Raw genomic sequence first — 6,857 nt, 5'->3', positions numbered from 1 at the left:
TGGATTGCCATTACCCCTGTACGCCCGGATCGAGGGTCCTGAAGGCGTAGGCGCCGAGCGGCACCGCCAGAGGCGCCGTCACCGCCGGCGGATCACGGCGGCGCGCGTCGTTCCTCCTGGAGTTCATACTGAGGGATCCTCTCGCGAGATCGTGATTCACGCCGCCATGCCTCCCCGGTCTTGGATTCGCCTTCCTCCTTCCTTCGCCTTCGAGATCCCGCCGAGGGGGCCTATCGAGCTTTGGCTGCAGCATGCTGACTATGGTACTCCCGCGATCGAAGCGGAGGTCGAGGTCGTCGCTCCGGGCAGGGTCTATATGACCCGTGGCTGGGGCAAAATCGCTCGGGTCTGCAGGACGGGTGGCGCCCTCTTCATCCACCTCGAGTACAGCGGCGCCTCCCTGATGTTCTTCAAGGTCTTCGATGCGGAGGGGCGCCGGCTGGAATGTTGCCCTTAGAAAGGCGGCCGGGGCCCTGCCATGGCTAGGACTAGGCTCACCGATCGCTCCCCCAGCAGCTCCTCAGGCAGCGGAGGCGTTGGAGGATCCAGCGACTCTGCCGAGCTCTCCGCGACTCCGGAGATGAGCGACGACAGCTACGAGCCCCCGAGCTTGCGTCGCTCCCGGAGCAGGGCGGGCTCGTCAGGCCGTCGTCGCCACTGATCTGTATGGGGTTGGCGCCGGTGCCTGACGGCCCACTGTTGATGATGGCGTCTCTTGCGGAGACGCGCGTAGTTAGCGCTCTTTAGAATTTGCTCCTTTTGTTCCCTGCGAGGAATTGAAGAACACACCCCGTGGGGCTTGTAAGGTGCCCGCAGTTCCATTTGTTAATATGATCCTTATCATGAGGTGGTGCGAGATGCTCGTCCCATGTTAGCTTAGTTCCTCCTTTCGAACCTTGCAAGGGCTTGACGCTCTGCGCCGACAGGTCCTGGTCCCAAGGCAGGCTTCAGCCGTCGCTGGTATGCCAGGTCGTGATGTCGTGGTCAAGGCCAGGAGGTGAGCAGTCCGAGGTCCAGTACGAGCCCTTGAGTCGCGATGCTCAGGAGGTCCCCTTTAGCGCTCAAGCAATCGTCGTTCGGTGAGAAAGGAGCGAGACATTGCCAAAACGGGATTGCATTAGGTGCGAGGTCGATGCTGCGATAGCTAGTATTTCCGGAGGATGACTTATCTCGGGAGTCAGAAGCCACTCCTTGGCGCGGTGCCAGGCCCATGCATTGGCAGCTGAGGAGTTTTCGGGCGAGGTCCCTTCGTGCCTCTTCCCTCTCGCCTCTGCTCCCCTTCGTGCTCTACATCCTCAGGTCCCGGCCCTCGAGCGAGCTCAGCCGTCGCTGGTATGCCAGGTCGTGATGCCGTGGACAAGGCCAGAGGGTGAGGGCTGGAGAGCCAATAAGAGTCCATGAGTCGCGATGCTCAAGTACCCCCCTTTTAACGTGCAAGCGGTTCGCGCGGACGAGAGCGAAGGAGACGCTACGGAGGCCTCGCCCGATGCTGTTCCTTAAAGTGATCCTGCGAGTTCATCACAAGGAAAGCAAGAGTTTGCCGTTACAATCGCCGGCCAGCTGCTGGTTGCTCTGGGAGGGTGACGAGGCACTGAAGGCTTGGTGAGGTGGCGCCCTGCGGGGTTGCCGCGGCCAGAGCTCAGCCATCCAGGTTTGTCGATGTTGCAGGGACAGACCCACATGCAAGCGTCGTGCCGTTAGGGAGCAGCTCCATTAGTTGGTGTTGATCGAGCGGGCGATTAAGTCAAGCATGTTAACCATGAAGGAGCAAATCCATTTAGATAGGTGTAGAAAAAGGCGAACACCGCTGGGTTGGGCCCGAGCGGCTTGGGGATGACGCAGCCCGAGGGGCGCCCCCAATAAAGTGAGCTAAAACATGAATCAAAAGGGATACATGCCGCAGGGACGGACCCACGCGGCCTAGGAATGATGCAGCCCTGGGGGCGCTCCCAGCTGAAAATGAAACTCGATGGATATCACCTGACGATGTTGAAGATGAAGGGATGCTGAAGTAGTGGATAGCGTGCACTGCGGGAGCCGGTCTTCATGAGCCCCCAGGCCCAGGAGCCTCGGGAGGCTCCAAAGGCGCTGGCGGCTCCTCGCGGACCATCTCCATCTCCGCTAGGACTGTGGAATGCCTGGCCACCTGAGCCTCCAGGATGCTCCTCATGAGGCGTTCACGCACAACAGCCGCGTTCGGTAGGCCGTAAGGCATGCGAACATAGCTGTGGGGTGGACCTTCGCAGTGTCCCACGCGTGAGGGCCAGAGGCGCTCCTGAGAGGCGGCTCGGTTGAGTCCTGGTATGTCGATGCAGACGCGCATCCCACCATCCTCGCCTGGATGGGGAGCTACGACGGGTAAGCGGCGATTGCCACTGACGACTCTTGACTCCTGCAGCTCCTGAATGATCTCGCTGACGAACTCCTGAGGGTTTGGCCCTCCTTGCCTTGCTCCTTCCTAAGGGAAACGTGCTTTGAAGCACGCCTCCAAGTGGTGCCCGAGCGCCTTCCTCGTGATCCTAGCAAAGTCGATGGCCCTCCAGGAGAGAGCCCCGAGCCTTGCTCGAAGAGGGCGCCGGGCGCACCTCCCTATGCAATAGAGGGAGGCGCCCCCTGAACAGGCGCGGACCCTGAGGGGCCTGCCTCCCGAGGGGTCGGGCCAGGTGTTGTCTTCTTATTCTTAGGGGCGGCCTCGGGAGGCCTCCCGCTCCCATGGTCTGGGTCTTCAATTGACGCGGCTTGGAAAGCACGTTCCAGAGAACACACATCGTCTCTCTCTTCACAAGCCACCGTGATGACTCCACCGCTTCCTGGAATCTTGAGGACATTGTACCCATGATGAGTCACGGCCATGAACTTGGCCAGGGCTGGGTACCCGAGGATGGCATTGTACGGCAGGCAAATGTGAGCGACGTCAAAGTCAATGAGCTCGGTGCGGTAGTTGTCGCGCTTCCCGAAGGTAACAGGAAGGTGGACCTGCCCTACTGGAACCGTGGAACCATCAGTGACTCCTGAGAAAGGCTTGGTCGGCTGCAGCTGATTGTAGGGCACTTGGATATTGTTGAACGTCTCGACGGATAGGACATTGAGCCCTGCTCTGCCATCGATGAGGGTCCTGGTGACTTGCACATTGTTGATGATTGGGGAACAAAGCATTGGGAGGACTCCGGCTGTGGCCGTGCACTTGAGCTGATCCACTGAACTGAACGTGATAGCGCACGCTGACCACCTGAGAGGGCGTGTGGCCTCAAGCTTGGGGAGGACTGCATTCACTTCACGAGCAAACTGCTTGAAGATGTGCTGAGAGGCCGGGGCTTGAGCGCCGCCCAAGATGCAAGCGATGGCGCGCGGCTCCTGGAAGCCTCCAGCCCCCTCGTCCTGATGATGGTCTTCATTCCTCCTCGGCTGTGGTGGCAGAGGAGGGAGGCATGCGTTGCCTTGTGGGCGATCCTCGCGAGGCTGATCCCTCCAGCCTCCCTCGCGAGGCGGGTCCCTCCAACCTCCCTCACAAGGCTGGTCCTGCCAACGGTCCTCGCGAGGTCGGTCACGCCACCCTTGGCGAGGGCCACGGTCTTCCCATTGTCCTCCACTTCTTCCTCCTCCTCGTCCATAGCCCGGTCGCTGCGCTCAGGGCGTCGGCCGGCACGCACGTCCCGCACGGCCCTGAGCTCTTGGCATTCGTTGGTGTTGTGGGTGTGGAGATCGTGGTACACGCAGTACCGGCTGCCCTTGGATGACTCAGGCTGATCCCCGCCTCGCTTGGTGTCTGGCTCTGCTGCAAGCATGGCAGCCCCCTTGCGCTTCACGTCCTTGACCTTGGGCTTCTTCTCTTCTGGATCAGCAGCTGGCAGCTCAAGGAGGGAAAGGCACCCTTCCTCAGCCCTAGCACACTTGGTCGCCAAGTTGAACAGCTCCAGGGAGGTGCACAGATCCTCATGGATTGCAAGTTCCTCCTTCATCTTGACGTCACGCACGCCGTCAGAGAAGGCCGAGATGATGGCCTCCTCAGACACCCTGGGGATCTTAAGGCGAGCGCTGTTGAAACACTGGATGAACTTTTGCAGGGTCTCTCCTGGCTGCTGCTTGATGCGGTACAAGTCGCTCATGGCCGGGGGCTGGTTTTGTGTGCCTTGGAAGTTGGCGATGAATCGGGTGCGCATCTCGTCCCAAGAGGAGATCGTGCCAGGAGCCAGGTTCAGGAGCCAGGTGCGGGCACCGTCCTTGAGCGCCATGGGAAACCAATTCGCCATGACCTTCTCGTCCCCGTTGGCGGCTTCAATACCCAGCTCATAGAGCTGGAGGAACTCTGCAGGGTCAGCTGTGCCATTGTAGCGCGGGGGCAGATCTGGCTTGAACTTGCCTGGCCAGGCCACGCTGCGCAGCTCGGCGGTGAAGGCACGGTAGCCTCCAGTGGCTGCGGGAGGCCTTTGGTGACGGAGGGCTTGATCTTGGAAGTCTCTGTGCGCTGCCGCCAGGAGCAGCGCGGGGTCTTGACGCGCTGGAGCAGGAGCGCGTTCGTGCCGAGCCGGTGTGGGGAGCACACATGCGGCTTCTTGGGGGCGAGGGATCTCTTGGCAGCTCTTCTCCTGCCGAGCTGGCGCCAGACGGAGTGGGTTCCACCTAGGGGCCACGCGCCTTGGGGCCAAGGCGCCTTCTTGAGGGGGAGGCGGTTGAGGCGCCCCCGGAGCTTCGTCGCCCGTGCAGGGCGGGGTGCGGTGCAGCGAGAGGGACTGCGCAGGGGAGCCCCCAGCAGCGCTGACGAGCTCGGTGATGCGGGCGAGCCACTTGTCGTAGAGGTCGTCGACGGGATGGTAGTGCAGGAGCACCCGCGCCAGGAGCAACATGGCGTGCGCGTCCGCAGGAGCGTGACGGGCGTGGGATGAGGAGCCGGCTGGAGTCAGCGACGGGGTGGCGGTGCGGCCTTCTCGCCGCACCGAAGGATGCAGGGACGATGCGTGCTGCTTGTTCCCCGCCGGGCCGGTGGCGGCGTTGACGGCAGGCGACAGGGAACGGCGGGGGCACCCGCCGACGGGGGCCGTCTGGGCAACGCGGGTGGTGAGAGCGGCCCGGCGCTCGGCACGGGCTCGACGAGCATCTGACATGGATGCGACGGACGGTGAAACACGAGGCGACGGAAGGCGGATTCCGGTACACCCCTACCTGGCGCGCCAAATGTTGGATTTCGGGTTCTGGCAGACCCTCAAGGTTTGAACTCTGGGGTGCGCACGGAGATCACACCTCCTGCCTACCCATGTCTCACCGCCTCGCAAGGATCTAAAACTACACGAAGAACAACACAAGGGACACGAGATTTATACTGGTTCAGGCCACCATTGTGGTGTAATACCCTACTCCAGTTTGTGGTGTGTGGATTGCCTCAGGGGCTGATGATGAACAGTACAAGGAAGAACAGCCTCGCGAGGGGCTGTTCTAGGCTGGTGCGATGCTTCGGTCGGTTCAATCGCCTCTCTCTCTCTCTCTGTTGTTGATCTCTCTCTCTTCCAGATGCCTCTACCCTGTGGGTGGCTAGCTCTATTTATAGAGGGAGGCCCTGGGCCTCTTCCCAAATATTGAGCGGGAAGGGCGCCAACAATTGGCTATTTTGAAGGGGAACATCCAGTACACTTATCCTGACTAAAGTCGGTCCTCGCCTGCCAAAGACCCTGACAGTGACGCCTTCCTGGGCTCCACGATGACCTCCATCCTGCCGTTCTGCTGGTCTTGGTCTTGTTGCACTGAAATGGTTGCCTTTGCCTAATACTCTTGCCTGCGCTTGCCCCCTTTGTACCAAAGGGGAAACAAGGACTCTGCGCAGGCCGGCGCCCGCCTGGCCTTGGTCGTCATGGCTTGCGTCATGGGCACCTCGTGAGGTACCTCGCCTTGATCTCTCCGCCTCCTCGCGAGCCAGCCTGACGAGACTGTGCCTGAGGAAGCCTCCTGTCATCCGCCCCACGAGGCTTGGCCCCTCGCGAGGGTCTTGAGCATGTGTTGATGAAGATGGGCCGTACTGGGCCATTCCCTGAGCCACGCCGCAGGCCGCAGGCAGGCAAGTCTGGGTACCCCCGTTCCCAGAACGCCGACAGTATCTTGCTCCTCTGGCTAGTCTTGGCTATCTTGATCTGTGCTTGGATCCTTTAAGGGAGTCGATCCATCTTGCTTGAGTTGATCATGGCATTATGAACTTGTCCTCGTGCATGTGCATAGTCTGGGCAGCGGACCCAGGGTTCATTGCACCGATAGAAGCCCCCGGGCCTGGCACAATCGCGCCATTGGGCGTCTCGGGGTAGGCCCTAATTTGTGCACAGGCAAGAGTGCTGAAGCGGCTTCATCCCTTGAGATCTTCTTTGCTTCTTCATTATCTTGAGGCTGGGCCAATTTCCAGTTTTTCCACATGTCGTGCCGAACGTTATGGAGAAAAATATATCGTGGCCCACGGACTGCCCACGCCCCACGATCATGGGGCGAAAACTACCACCCCACTTTCCTTCCACCCCTTGGGGTGCTTGCCACATGTACCGCATGCATTGCATTGGGAAGGTGGCGGATGCGGAGGGCGCAGAAATGGGTGCCATGGTAGAAAACCAGGCGCCACTAATTAGCGCAGAAGGCCAGCTCTGATTCCCTGGGCTGTTGTAGGCGCAGGGAAGCCGTATTGGAGGAGCGGGGCGGTTGCCTTCTGAACGAAAGGCCACCCCCTGGCCTTGCTCCGCTATAAAAGGAGAGAGGAGTGATGGTTTTATTCACACACCTTCCATCTTTCTTCCTCCAAAATTCTTCTTTGGTCGTCATGACTAGAGGGTGAGGGTGCGGTCGCGCCCCAATGTTGGCAACAAGAGCCTCTGCTCGGCAGCATCTTC

This window comes from Triticum dicoccoides, chromosome 3B (genome assembly GCF_002162155.2).
Source record: "Triticum dicoccoides isolate Atlit2015 ecotype Zavitan chromosome 3B, WEW_v2.0, whole genome shotgun sequence".
Classification (NCBI taxonomy): domain Eukaryota; kingdom Viridiplantae; phylum Streptophyta; class Magnoliopsida; order Poales; family Poaceae; genus Triticum; species Triticum dicoccoides.
Note: the sequence above shows the minus strand (reverse complement) of the source record.